General features: G+C 37.0%; 1 protein-coding gene across 9 annotated transcripts in view; it reads right to left on the reverse strand.

Moving 5' to 3' along the window:
- The window catches only part of BTRC (beta-transducin repeat containing E3 ubiquitin protein ligase), a 187,801-nt gene that overhangs the window by 73,048 nt on the left and 99,756 nt on the right, over positions 1 to 14,997 (reverse strand). The gene's annotated exons all lie outside the window — the stretch shown is intronic.

A 14,997-nucleotide genomic window follows, 5' to 3' on the forward strand; every position in this document is an offset into this window, starting at 1 on the left:
GAAGATATGCAAATGGCTAAAAAGCACATGAAAAGATGCTCAACATGACTAATCATGAGAGGAATGCAAATCAAAACTACCATAAGATACCACCTTACACCCATTAGGATGGTTACTATTAAAAAAACAAAACAAAACCAGAAAACAAGTGTTGGTGAAAATGTGGAGAAATTTGAACCCTTGTGCACTGTTAGTGGGAATGTAAAATGGTACAGCCATTGTGGAAAACAGTATAGTGGCGGTTCCTCAAAAGAATTAAAAATAGAATTACCATATGATCCAGCAATTCCAGTTCTGGGTATATACCCAAAAGAACTGAAAACAGAGTCTTGATGAGATACTTGTACATCCATGTTCATAGCAGCATTATCCACAGTAGCTAAAATGTGGAAGCAACCCAAGTGTCCACTGACGGATGAATGGATAAGCATTCATCTGAATGTGGTATATACATACAGTAGAATGGTATTCAGCCTTAAAAAGGAAAGAAGTTCTAACATATACTGCAACATGGATGAAATCTAAGGACGGTATGCTATGTGAAATAAGCCAGTCACAAAAAGACAAACACTGTATGATTCCACTTAGATAGTCAAAACATAAAATAGAATGGTGGCTGCCAGGGGCTGGGAGAAGTGGGGAATAGGGAGTTACTGTTTAATGAGTACAGAGTTTCAGTTTTACAAGACGTTAAGAGTTATGTGGATAGGACTTCCCTGGTGGCGCAGTGGTTAAGAATCCGTCTGCCAATGTAGGGGACATGGGTTCGAGCCCTGGTCCGGGAAAATCCCACATGCCGTGGAGCAACTAAGCCAGTGCGCCACAACTACTGAGCCTGCGCTCTAGAGCCCGTGAGCCACAACTACTGAAGCCCACGTGCCTAGAGCCTGTGCTTGGCAACAAGAGAAGGCACTGCAATGAGAAGCCCACGCACCACAACAGAGTAGCCGCGGCTCGCGGCAACTAGAGAAAAGCCCGCGCGCAGCAACAAAGACCCAATGCAGCCAAAAATAAAATTAAAAAAAATTTTTTTAAAAACAGTTATGCGGATGAATGGTGGTGACTATTACACAACAATGTGAATGTATTTAATATCATGAATTGTATGTTTAAGAATAGTTAAGATGGTAAATGTTATGTTACAGGTATTTTACCACAGGTATTTTTAAAAAATTTTTTTAAAATACCACAGGTATTTTTTTAAAAAAAACACTGGTTATAATTTATTGTAATCAAACTTGCCAATATATTAATTAAAATGTTTCCTTTTAGTCTTAAGTTTTTACTGATAGTACATGTAACAGCTCTCAAACAATAGTGCATGTCAGAATCATCTGGGCTTGTTAAAACACAGATCGCTGGGTCCCACCCCCAGAGCTTCTGAGAATCTGCATTTTTAACAAGTCCCCAGCTGATGTTAATGATGCTGGTCTAAGAACACTCTTTGAGAACTATTTTTATAAATATGTGTGTTGAAATTAAAGAGAAAAATCTTAAGATGTGGGCGATCTCTTATAACCAATAATAGGAAAGAATCAAGTTTTTAAAATTCTAGATTTACAGAATAGTTGCAAAAATAGATATGAGTTCCTGTATACCCTTCCCCAGCTTTCCTTTATGTTTTTAAAAATATTTATTTATTTATTATTTTTGTCTGCATCAGGTCTTAGCTGTGGCACACGGGATCTTTTGTTGCAGTGCACAGGCTCCTCTCTAGTTGTGGCACACGGGCTCTGTAGTTGCAGCGCGTGGGCTCTCTAGTTACAGGACGTGGGCTTGCTCAATAGTTGCAGTGCATGGGCTTAGTTGCCCTGCAGCATGTGGGATCTTAGTTCCCCCACCAGGGATCGAACCCGCGTCCCTTGCATTGGAAGCTGGACTCTTAACCACTGGACCACCAGGGAAATCCCCCAGCTTCCCTTTATGTTGATGTCTTACACAACCACAGAACATTTATCAAAACTAAGGAATTAACTTTGGTACAATATAAAGTTAAGAACTTATTTGAGTTTCACCAGTTTTTCCACTAACATCCTTTCTCTGTTCAGGATCTAATCCAAGATCCCACATTGCATTTAGTTGCTGTGTATCCTTAGTTTCCGCTAACCTGTGACAATTCCTCAGTCTTTGCTTGTCTTTCACGATTCTGACACTTCTGAAGAGTACTGATTAATCTACAGAACGTCCCTTTGTTTGGGTTTGTCTCATGTTTTCTCATGATCAGACTGAGGTTATACATTATTGGGAAGGATACAACAGAGGTGATATGCCCTTCTCAATGCATCAAGTCAAGAGGTATGTTGCTGAGTGTTTCTGGTGATATTAACCTTGACCACTTGCCTAAGGTTGTGCCTGCCAAGATTCTCTATTATAAGCTTATTATTTTTCCTTTAGAAATTACTAAATATATTGTGGGAAATACTTGAAGACTATGCAAATATTTTGCTTCTGCTTCAACTTTTGCCTGCTAATTGTAGCATACTGGTGGATCTTGCCTGTTGTAATTTTTACTGTGGTGTTCTAATGGTGACTTAAATTTCTCTTTCCATCTACATCTATTAATTGGAATTCTTCTTAAGGAAGCGCTACAGTTCTTCCCGTCTGTTTACTTATTCATTTATGTATTTATTTATATTAGCAATGGATGCATAGATATTTTAAGTAATTCATTTTTGGTCAATTATCATTCTTTGGAAAAGAGTAAATAGACAAGAAAATTTAAGAAAATAGAGAAAAATAACATTATAAATTTGGTTTTCCATTTAAACAAGTTAAACTTTTAAAAATTTATCCATTTGTTTTATTCTTATATTGTTTAAGTTGAAATTATTTCAAACACATATTTTAAAAGAATAAACGATCATTTGACATTAGTGTACAGGCACTACTGGGACATGTACTAATACATTCTGGACTCAGGTTCAGTACTTCTTTTGCAACTGCTAATACCACAAACACTATTCATGTACAGACAACACAATTTTAAAAAAAAGATTTATTTAATTTATTTTTGGCTGTGTTGGGTCTTAGTTGTGGCACACAGGATCTTCGTTGAGGCATGTGGGATCTTTCGTTGTGGCATGCAGGCTCTTCACTGCGGCGTGTGGGCTTCTCTCTAGTTGTGGCGTGTGGGTTTTATTTCTTCTCTAGCTGTGGCACGCAGGCTCCAGGGCAAGTGGGCTCTGTAGTTGTGGCACACGGGTTCCAGAGTGCGTGGGCTCTGTAGTTTACGGCACAGGGGCTCTAGCTGAGGCGCGCGAGCTCAGTAGTGGGGGCGTGCGGGCTTAGTTGCCCCGCGGCATGTGGGATCTTAGTTCCTGGACCAGGGATCAAACCCGCATCCCCTGCATTGGAAGGCAGATTCTCTACCACGAGACCACCAGGGAAGTCCCGACAACACAATTTTTTTTTTAACATCTTTACTGGAGTATAATTGCTTTACAATGGTGTGTTAGTTTCTGTTTTACAATGAAGTGAATCAGCTATACATATACATATATCCCCATATCTCCTCCCTCTTGTGACTCCCTCCCACCCTCCCTATCCCACCCCTCCAGGTGGTCACAAAGCACCGAGCTGATCTCCCTGTGCTATGCAGCTGTTTCCCACTAGCTATCTATTTTACATTTGGTAGTATATATAAGTCCATGCCACTCTCTCACTTTGTTCCAGCTTACCCTTCCCCCTCTTCATGTCCTCAAGTCCATTCTCTACGTCTGCGTCTTATTCCTGTCCTGACCCCAGGTTCTTCAGAACCTTTTTTTTTTTTTTTTAAGATTCCATATATATGTGTTAGCATACAGTATTTGTTTTTCTCTTTCTGGCTTATTTCACTCTGTATGACAGACTCTAGGTCCATCCACCTCACTAAAATAACTCAATTTCATTTCTTTTTATGGCTGAGTAATATTCCACTGCATATATGTGTCACATTTTCTTTATCCATTCATCTGTTGATGGACACTTAGGTTGCTTCCATGTCCTGGCTGTTGTAAATAGTGCTGCAATGAACATTGTGATACATGACTCTTTTTGAATTATGGTTTTCTTTGGGTATATGCCCAGTAGTGGGATTGCTAGGTCATATGATAGTTGTATTTTTAGTTTTTAAGGAACCTCCATACTGTTCTCCAGAGTGGCTCTATCAATTTATATTCCCACCAACAGTGCAAGAGGGTTTCCTTTTCTCCACACCCTCTCCAGAATTTACTGTTTGTAGATTTTTTGATGATGGTCACTCTGACTGGTGTGAGGTGACACCTCATTGTAGTTTTCATTTGCATTTCTCTAATGATTAGTGATGTTGAGCATCCTTTCATGTGTTTGTTGGCAATCCGCATATCTTCTTTGGAGAAATGTCTCTTTAGGTCTTCTGCCCATTTTTGGATTGGGGTGTTTGTTTTTTTGATATTGAGCTGCATGTGCTGCTTATAAATTCTGGAGATTAATCCTTTGTCAGTTGCTTCATTTGCAAATATTTTCTTCCATTCTGAGGGTTGTCTTTTCATCTTGTTTATGGTTTCCTTTGCTGTGCAAAAGCTTTTAAGTTTCATTAGGTCCCATTTGTTTATTTTTGTTTTTATTTCCATTTCTCTAGGAGGTGGGTCAAAAAGGATCTTGCTGTGATTTATGTCATCTGACAACACGATTTTTTTTTTTTTGCAGTACGCGGGCCCCTCACTGCTGTGGCCTCTCCCATTGCAGAGCACAGGCTCCGGACGCGCAGGCTCAGCGGCCATGGCTCACGGGCCCAGCCACTCCGCGGCATGTGGGATCCTCCCGGACTCACATGGGGCACGAACCCATGTCCCCTGCATCGGCAGGCGGACTCTCAACCACTGCGCCACCAGGGAAGCCTCTGACAACACAATTTTTAAAAAATGAAACTTAATGTGTTTTTAAGACATTTATGAAGCAACTGATATATACTAAATAAAATAAAACTTTAAGTCAAAGAGTTCTGGTTCCAATAATGGCAGAGATGTTTGTATTAGATTAACCCCGTCTCAGATAACTGACAAACTATGGAAAAAATATTTTAAAATAACAAAGGCACTAGAGGTTGACCCAAAGTAGGCAGAAATTGGCGGGAGATTTGGACTGACTTTGAAAAAGGAGAATCACACTGGGTAAGATCCATGTTTACGTGCTTTTTCCCTGAGGGTACTCACTAGGCTATTTGGTGCAGGGTGACTAAAATTCAGTTAGAAAGGCACAGCCTATCAGCTTGAGATGTCAGAAGATGGAGTTCAGGGCAGCCATAGTGGCTAGAAATTGAGAAGAAAAATAGAAAAAGACAGGGCAGGGATGAAGCATCAAAACATGCATATAAATTTCCCTCAAATCCATGGCTAACCCTCAAACTACTTACATAAATGGGAGATTCCAAATATTCCAATGGAAAGTAAAAGTTAGAAGACTGAAAGATCTGAGCAGAGACTCCAGCTACTGCCCATGAGGGGAGACAGGTTTTGAATTTGATTCCTACTAAACTAGAGGGGCTTAATAAGCGTCTCAAACTTTCCACTGAAAACTTAGAAAGACCCTGCATTTAGACTAAAGAGTAAGTCTTCAGGACTAAGGGATGTGCCTCAGGACTAAGGTCAAAACCAAAACACACCTGCCCTAACAAACATAAACCAAGACTGTATGAAGTCACAGTGGTCAGCCAGTAAGATAATCAGAGGAAGATAAAAGAAACCAGTCTCCACAATGTATTGTTTATAATGTTCACTATACAATCAAAAACACTAGACATGAGAAGAAAATAAATGGGACCCATAGTAAAGAGAGAAAGAAATCAATAGAAAATGACCCCAAGATGATCTAGTTATGGGAATCAGTACATAAAGGCTCTATAGAAGCTATAACAAATATGTTCAACAACTTAAAGAAAGATACAATCACAATGAGTAAACAGATGGAAATTTTCACCCTTAAAATAAAAAACTAAAATGAACCAAACAAATTCTAGAAATTAAAAATTTACGGGATGGACTTAAAAGCAGGTTGGAGATGCCAGAAGAAAAGGCCAATGAACTTCAGAGACAGATTCAACTGAAATAATCTGAAGAACAGAAAGAGTAAAAGAAAAAAGAACAGAGTCTCAGCCACCTGTGGGACAATTTTCAATGCTCTAACATTGTGTAATTGGAGACCCAGAAGAGAGGCAAGAATGAGGCACAAAAAGGTTATAAAAATAGTGACCAAATATTTCTAAAATTTGGTGAAAACCATTGGCTTACTGATCTAAAATAAGCAAACCCCAGAAGATTAATACAAAAAACCCCAAAATCAGAAAACAAGACCTAGGCCCAACACAGTCAAAACTGCTGAAAACCAATAACCAAGACAAAACTTTAAATGCAGCCAAAGAAAAAAGGGATGCTGCATACATGGGAGTAACAATATAAATAATGGCAGGTTTTTCACCATAAACAATGAAGGTTAGAAGACAAGGGAACACTATTTTTTTTTTTGGCTGCACCTCGCAGCTTGTGGGATCTTAGTTCTCCGACCAGGAACTGAACTGGGCCCTTGGCAGTGAAAGTGCCAAGTCCTAACCACTGCACCACCACGGAATTCCCTGGGGAACATGATTTTTTTAAGTGCTAAAAGGAAAACACTCAAACCAGGTTTCTTACCATTAGAAAAGAGAATTACAAATATGTAGAGGGAGAAATCTAAAACAAACTCTGTGTCACTGTATTGGAACTGGAGGTATCAGTGTGAACTCATGGTTTTCAAAACATATAATATAGATGTAAAATAAAAGTTAATGCTTAAATCTTGGCTTCTAAATATCATTCTTCACTAAAAGGAACCAGAGTTCCCTGGAGAAATGGTTGATTCAAGGATTGGACAGGGTAAATACAAGATGAACCTGGAAACACTGAAGGAATGTTGGACATACATCAGAGGAGCATAGATGCAGCCTAAATGGGCTCTCTCACTGGCCCAAAATGGAAGAGTATTAAAATAAAATAAAATATATTAATAGTTCACAATCTGTTGAATAAGACACATTTCTTGAAAGACACAAATTACCAAAACTGACACAATAAGAAATAGAAAATCTAGACGGCTCTATATCTATTAAAGAAGTCGAAATTATTAAAAACCACTCCACATAAATTTTAAAAAAATCTTCGCACAAAGAAAACTTCTGGCCCAGACAGTTTCACTGGTGAATTCTATTAAATATTAAGGAAGAAGAACATCAGGATCATATACAAACACTTTTAGAAAATGGAGGAGGAAGGAAAGACTTCCCAACTCATTTTATAAGGCCAGCATAACCCTGACACCAAAACATGACAAAGACATTTGAAAAAAAACTACAGACCAATACCCCTCATGAACACAGACACAAAACGTCTTAATAAAGTCAATTAATGTAATTCTCCATATTAATAGAATGAGGAGGTGAATTTGACAAAATTAAACACCCATTCATGATTTTTAAAAAAAAAAGACCTCAGCAAGGTAGGAATAAAAGGGAACTTCTTCAATCCCATAAAGGGCATCTAAAAAATTTCAACTAACATCATATTTAATGGCAAAAGACGTAATACTCCCTCTCAACTGGGAACAAGGCGAAGATGTCCTCTTACCACATTTATTTAACATTATAGGGAGGCCTTAGCCATTCAAATAAAGCAAGAAAAAGAACAAAAGGCAAATAGGTTGGAAAAGAAAAAATAAAATTTTCTTTATTCACAAATGATAGTAAACAAGGTCAACAGTCAAACACCATTGCATTTATATAATATAGCAACAGGGAATGAGAAAGGTTTACAATAGCATTGACAAACATTAAATACTTAGGAATAAATCTAACAAACTATGTGTAAGAAATGTACACTGAAAACTAAAAAACATTGCTTAGAAAAATTTAAAAAGACAAACGGAGATACAGACCCTGTCTGCACACTGGAAGACTCAATATTATTATTATTATTATTTTTATTTTTTGCGATATGCGGGCCTCTCACTGTTGTGGCCTCTCCCATTGCGGAGCAACAGGCTCCGGACGCACAGGCTCAGCGTCCATGGCTCACGGGCCCAGCCACTCCGCGGCATGTGGGATCTTCCCGGACCGGGGCACGAACCCGTGTCCCCTGCATCGGCAGGCGGACTCTCAACCACTGCGCCACCAGGGAAGCCCGACTCAACATTATTGAGAGGTTAATTCTACTCAAATGAATATATAGTTTCAAAAAAATCCAAATCAACACCCCACAGACTTCTAATAGAAATTCTAACTTGATTCTAAAATTTACACAGAAGTGTAAAAGTACCTAGAATAGCCAAAACAATATTAAAAATTAAAATGTGGAGGACTCACATTACCTGATTTCAAGAATTATTAAAATTACAACAATCAAGACAGTGTAATATTTGGTGCAAGGATAGACACCTCTAAAAAAAATAGAGGACTTTGAGCTCATCTTCTATGTCATGGGACATGACATGAAGTAGGAGTTGTTCAGTGCCTCAGACACTGTTACCCTTTGCTCTGCATACAGCAGCAAGCAGCCTCTTTTCCAGGAGGTTCAGAAATAGACTACACTTGTACAGCCAACTGATTTTTGACAAAGGCACCCATGTAATTCAATGGAGGAAAGGAAAGCCTTTTCAACGATGGTTCCAAAACAACTGAATAAAAAAGTATGGGGATTGTACAACACAGAGAAGATAGCCAATATTTTAAAATAACTATAAATGTAGTATAACCTTTAGAAACTGTGAATCACTATACTGTACACCTGTAACATATGATACATCAACTATACTTCAATAAAAAATATAAATGAGCAAACAAATACTAGCCAACCAAACAATCAGAAAATAAGCACAATAAAATGTTAACAATAAACTGCAGGAAAAAATAAATAAACTATCTTAAAAATTTTCAGTCAAAAAAAAGCATGGGGAAAATAATGAGCCCCAAACTCTACTTCACAGTACACTTAAGAATTAATTTGAAATGGATCAGACTTCAAGGTAAAAGCTAAAACTTATAAAGCTTCTATCACTAGAACAAAACCTAGAATATCTTCATAATCATGGGGTAAGGGTTGATTGACTGGACTTCATTCAAAAATTAGAAACTTTTCATCAAAACACACCATGAATAAACAGGCAAGATACAGACTGTGAGAACACATATCTGACAGAGGACTATCTAGAAATCAATAATAAAGAAGACAATGCAATTTTTTAATGGCAAAAAACCAGATACTTCGCAAAAGAAAATATGTGAATAGTCAAAAAGCACATGAAAAAGTATTTAACACATGCTCACCAAAAAAGCTTAAAGAGCATTCATAGCAACTTCATTTATAAAAACGGAAATAGCTCAAGTGTCCATCAAAAGAATGGAAAACAAACTGTAGTACATTTATTCAATGGAATTTACTGTACAATAAAAGAGAATAAACCACTGATAAACACAAAAGTATAGATGAACCTCATAAGCATTATGCTGAGTGACAGTGAGACCCCCAACATGGATGATTCTATTACATAAAATTCAAGAAAGGCGAAACTAGTCTATGACAGGAAGCTGATCAATGTTTGATTCATTGTGGGTGCGGAAACTGGGAAGGAGAACAAGGGAACTTTCTTGGGTAATGAAAATGTCCTATAGCTTGATTGGGGTGGTGGTTACACAATTGTAAAGACATCAAAAATTTATTGATTATGCAATTAATATCTATATAATTCACTGTATGAAAACTTTATTTCAATGAAAATATAAAAGTCTGCAGTTAATATTTAGGGGATAAAGTATTAGAGGTCTGTCTAGTTAATTAATAAAAATGTTATTTTATTTTTCTGAATAAAATAGTCATGGCAGGTAGAAAACTAATTTTTCCTCCAAAATTCCTTTTCCCCTCAGAAATGAGTATAACACACTCAGGGGAACATTAGGGAACCTGCAGGAGTTTCTAGAGTAAGGATATATACAGGTTTTTATTTTCTAGACATTCCATCTGTAAAATGGGTATATGATCTTCTTTTTCCCCAAAGGAAGTCACCTAGATTAGTAAACCAAAACTGATCACAGTCCTTAGACCACTCTGAAATAAAAAAGCTTTCTAAAGAATCAAATATTTTACATTCAGTATTTTACTATTATAAGACTCCTTCCAGCTAAATAAACTAGTGAGTATAAGAGCCACAGGCAAGATAGGTTCTGTACCCAGGCAACATCTGAAAAGGTAGCTTCATTGCTAAACCAGAGACAGAGTTTTGTGTTAGAGTACTTTAATATGTTTTTATATTGCATATAAAGCACATAAGCATAAACCAGTAAGATGCCTTGCTGAAAACTACCTTCTTTGTGAAAGCAGGCTGTAATTCTGAACAAGTTTTCAATTTTCACACTGCTGCTAGGGTAAAACATTTTAAAGAGTTTAATTTTTTACAATGGATTCAATGACATAGGATTATCTAACAAAGTAATGGCTAATCAATAGAAGGTTTAGTTGTCAGGTGAAACATATAACACACTAAAAGGGATTGATTGCCAGACTTCTCCTTATTTACTAGAAGGTATATATTTAAAATGACACAAACTTGTTACCAGGCTGCATTCTTTTAACCTTGCAAAAAGCTGCTTAAGAAATCTGTTCAGCAGCCGTATAGCAAAACAAGATACAGTTATAATGAAAATGGTTAGTAATTAGGGGGTGGGGAGGGGTACACAGGGACCTTCAGATTTTATATATATATATATATATATATATATATATATATATATATATATATATATAAAATAAAAACATCAAATCAAGTCCCCAGTAGGAATGTGGGATAGAAAAAGCAAACTAAAAAGTGACATCTAGGGAAGGTGGAACTGGGCTTTAAAAAATGCCACAATGATGCTACCAAATCTCATTCAGTAAATGCAAAGTTGTATCTGATCTCATTCCATGTTGCTCATAGGGCAGATTTTTTAAGGATTCACACAACTGGATACAATAGCCCCTCCCACCTTTTTAACGGTACAACCAGATTAAGCACTGAACACAAAATAAATTAGGCCCATATGGACTTCAACCAACATATGAGCTGTTTCCTTTATAATTTATTCACAATATCTCAAGTCTCTATATGAAAATACACTTTTTACGGTCATTACAACCCAGGAGTTCAATAATATTTTTTCTACTAAGTCAGCGATTACACAATTTATCAAAGAATGATTACACTGAAATAAAAATAAAACAAAACACCAACCCCCTATACAGTCTTCCTTCCTCAAAGTAATTTTAAGAAAGCTGGTTATTAAATTGCTTGTTTTTGAAGAAGGGTTTTTGTAGCTAGACACAAATTGCAAAAACCATTTTTTTAAAAAAATTTATTAGACTCTGAAGGATTCAGCCAAAATGGGAAGTTAAATAAACAAATCACTTCATCAGACTTGGAAAGATCATTTTTGTCTTACTTAAGGGACCTACATTAATTACCTTCAAGGTCTTTTTTATGGACTATTTAAAATAAGTACAATTTATTTATTTATTTCAAATGAGGTGCTTCTTCCAAAGTATTAAATAATGTCTACAAATGCAAAAGCATTTTTATAAATAGGTAATTAAAACAGATGACTAAAATTAAGTCAACCTGCAAAACATTATCCACGATGCACTACGGTTTTTTTTTTTTTTAATAAACATTTCAGGCAATTTTTTTCCATCCAAAGCCCAAAGCACTTCAGGAAAAAAAAAAGAGGTAGGAAGTTTCTTAGGGGGAAAAAACACACATATATAATGAAATAATGCCAAATCTCAAACTAAAGTATTTACAAGATAGTCCCTGAAGCATAGTTTGTCATATTGCAATTACACCTTGCCTACTGCCAAGACAAAGTGCTTACTATTGCCACTAGGGGGAGAAATGTCTTAACACAAAGCAAAGGCAGATAGGGAATGGATTTTCTTGAGCAATTATCAGAACAAAGCTCCCTTGGCTGTGTGTACCTTCTAATTACTCAATACAATTAAAATGACTAACCTAAAACAAATAGGAAAAAAACCTGTCTGCCTGATATCAGGGACTTCATTAAACCTTCCCCCCTCATCAATCAAATCAGAAAGAAGGGAATGCCATTATATACAAACATTACAGAGCTATCAAAGGAAGTAAAATTCAGTGAGTTTCTCTCCCTTTTTTTTTTTTAAAGGAAGAAAAGAAGTGGCTCTCTTGAAAAAAGAAATGTCGTGGTATTTACCCATCTGGATGCTGCTTGAAAACAAATTGTCCTCCAAAGAGCACAAATACAGTACGTTTTCTCTCAGTTCACTGGCTTATGAATGACTTTTTGTTGTTGTTGTTTTGTTAATACACACGATAATGTCATTTTCTGTGTCAGTGATGTGGTTGTTCCTCCTACTCAGCCAACTGTATAAAGGAGCTATGCCAATCAGACCTCCATGCTTACGCTGGGTTGTTTTAACTTTAAGTTCTTCACCGCTGTTTTTTGTGCATCTACTCTAAGGTAATGTTTAGAACAACATAGGAATTTGGGGGAGAGGTAGGGGAAGGTGGTAGGAAAGGAAAACAGCTACTTATTCCTTCTAAAAGGCTTATGTAGTTCCTTTTATAAGGCCCAGTCATTAACAGAAGATGACAACAGAGTCATTTTTCTTTCAGCTGACAATTGTGACATTTTTCCAGCAGCATGCAAGGTGTTGAAAACCTAGCAGCTGTTACCTCCTGGGATGAAGATACTTTTTTATCCTCCCTTGACAGTTTAACTCAGTGGGTCAGCACCTTTAAAGACTGCAAAGTATCCTTGAAGAGGATGGAAGCTTGAATTACTGCTCCCTCCCTAATCAATGTAAACCCTCACTGCAGGTGAAGTCTCCATCTATAGAGGTGCATGGGGGAGGAAAATGTAATGCCCTGAGCCAGATGGTTTTTATCTTGTTTTTAAAGAATAAAGGAACAAGCTAACAAGGGAGACAGCTACTTTGTTAGCTTCTTGGCCTCTCTCATGGCTTTGCATCCCCAGGGTTCCAGCTACACAAGAGAAAGAATACAGAAAAACGTAAACACTTAAAGAAATATAACTAGAGGGCTGGCATCATGCTGCTTTCAAAGAGTTGAGAGAGCACTACTCAATGCTTTATTTATCATTACCCACGTTCTCAGGATGGTAAGTGGACACATACACAAAGGGAATGGGGGATGGGAGAAGGATTAGACAGAGGTCACAATTTACTCAATTACAGAGAAAGGCAGGGTTGACAGATCCTATTAGCACCAATGTGAAGCAAAGAAGGAGTTGCATGTTGTAAGGTTATGTTTTCAAAAAGTAATGAGTACTTTCATGTATCCTCCCAGGCCTTTGCCCTTGTTTGCAGATATGAATAAAAGCTATGAACACATTTGCTATGGTTTTCTTGGCTTCACATTCTAGGAATAAAAGTAAAAAGAAAACTGTAGCTACTTTGTACGTCCTTTAAATAAATGTTTACACTTAATGCCAAGATGTCAGAAGATTATTCAAAAGCTTAGAAAATTTAAAGAATACATTGCATTTCTTTCCCCTGCCCTGAACTCTACTGCCTTCTGATGTTGGAAATGAAATGGAAAAGCAGGTATACAAAATGACTTGGTGACACAGGGAGTAATGTCTCGTGACTTTCTCCTTCAATAGTTTCTTTTTCTGCTAAGGTCTTTGTCAAGTTTTGGAATTATGGTTATGGTAACCTCATAATACAAGTCAGGGAGTGTTCTTTCCTTCTCTATTTTCTATTTTGGTGTTATTTATTCCTTAAACGTTTGATAGAGTTCACCAGGAAACCATATGGGCCTTTTGATAATTCAATTTTTTTAATAGACATATGGCTATTCAAATTTTGTTTCACCTTGTTTTGGTTTCAGTAAGTTGTGTTTTTCAAGGAATTCGTCCATATCATGGAAGAAGCCAAATTTTTGGCTTAAAGTTATTTGTAATATTCCCTTTTACCCTTTTAATGTCTGTAAGAACTGTAATGATAATACTTCTTTCAGCTCCTCCAGTAGTTAAATAACTCCAAGTTTTAACAGGCAGTGGTCATATCCTATCAACAATGGTAAAACTATACTTTAGAATAATATATATAAGCTCTAAAATTAGTTTAAAACAACACTAAATTTATTAGAACATAACTTAGCATTTTAAAATCAGTGGTGAAAGAGTTCCTGAAACCCCATTAGAAATAGTCTGCAAAAGAATCTCAAGGGACTGGCCCACATGATGCAAATCCTACTTACATCAACACTAGGTAAAAGGCAGCTTTGACATCTTTTAATCTATAATAACTTGACTAAAGGTGGGGTGGGGGGAGCAAATGGCACTTCATTATTGTCATATGCATTAGTGAAAAGAGGGAGTTTAGACAGCTTATATACTACATCCTACATTAAAAAACTTGGCGGTGGCGTAATCAAGTTCAGGGCAATCCTGGACAGCTGCCCTGTGACCCGCTTCTATTGACCCCTGCTATTCATCACTCATCCCTAAGACTGAGAGGGCAAGCTCCTAGGGAGTGACCACCACAATAGACAGACACAAGCCAACAGTAATCTGGTTCGAGCAAAAAACCAGATGGCACTGCAATAAATTTACAAATCTGCATTCATGGGGCTGTTAAAACACCCAGAAGCTAAAAGACTCCGAGTGCCCCAGGAGGATCTCCTACTTCCCCATTTCTAAAGGCCATTTCTCTTTCCAAGAACATTGAGTTCATGCTCTTCACAAAGAGAATGGAGATAAAACCCTTTACAAAGAAAGGAGGGGGAAAAGCCTCATGACCTAATTAATCTCCAGAGCTTGGATCTCAACACTGAATGACAGATATTAGAAAAATCAGTTTGGAGCACTAGGAGGACAAACAAAACAAACCCCAAAACGGTTGTTATATTAAAGCAGAGGGGGTAAAGAGAACCTGCTAAAAAAGCAATGAAAAAAACAACATTATTTCAAATACTGCACACAACAGA

Source organism: Globicephala melas, chromosome 16, assembly GCF_963455315.2.
Source record: "Globicephala melas chromosome 16, mGloMel1.2, whole genome shotgun sequence".
Lineage (NCBI taxonomy): Eukaryota > Metazoa > Chordata > Mammalia > Artiodactyla > Delphinidae > Globicephala > Globicephala melas.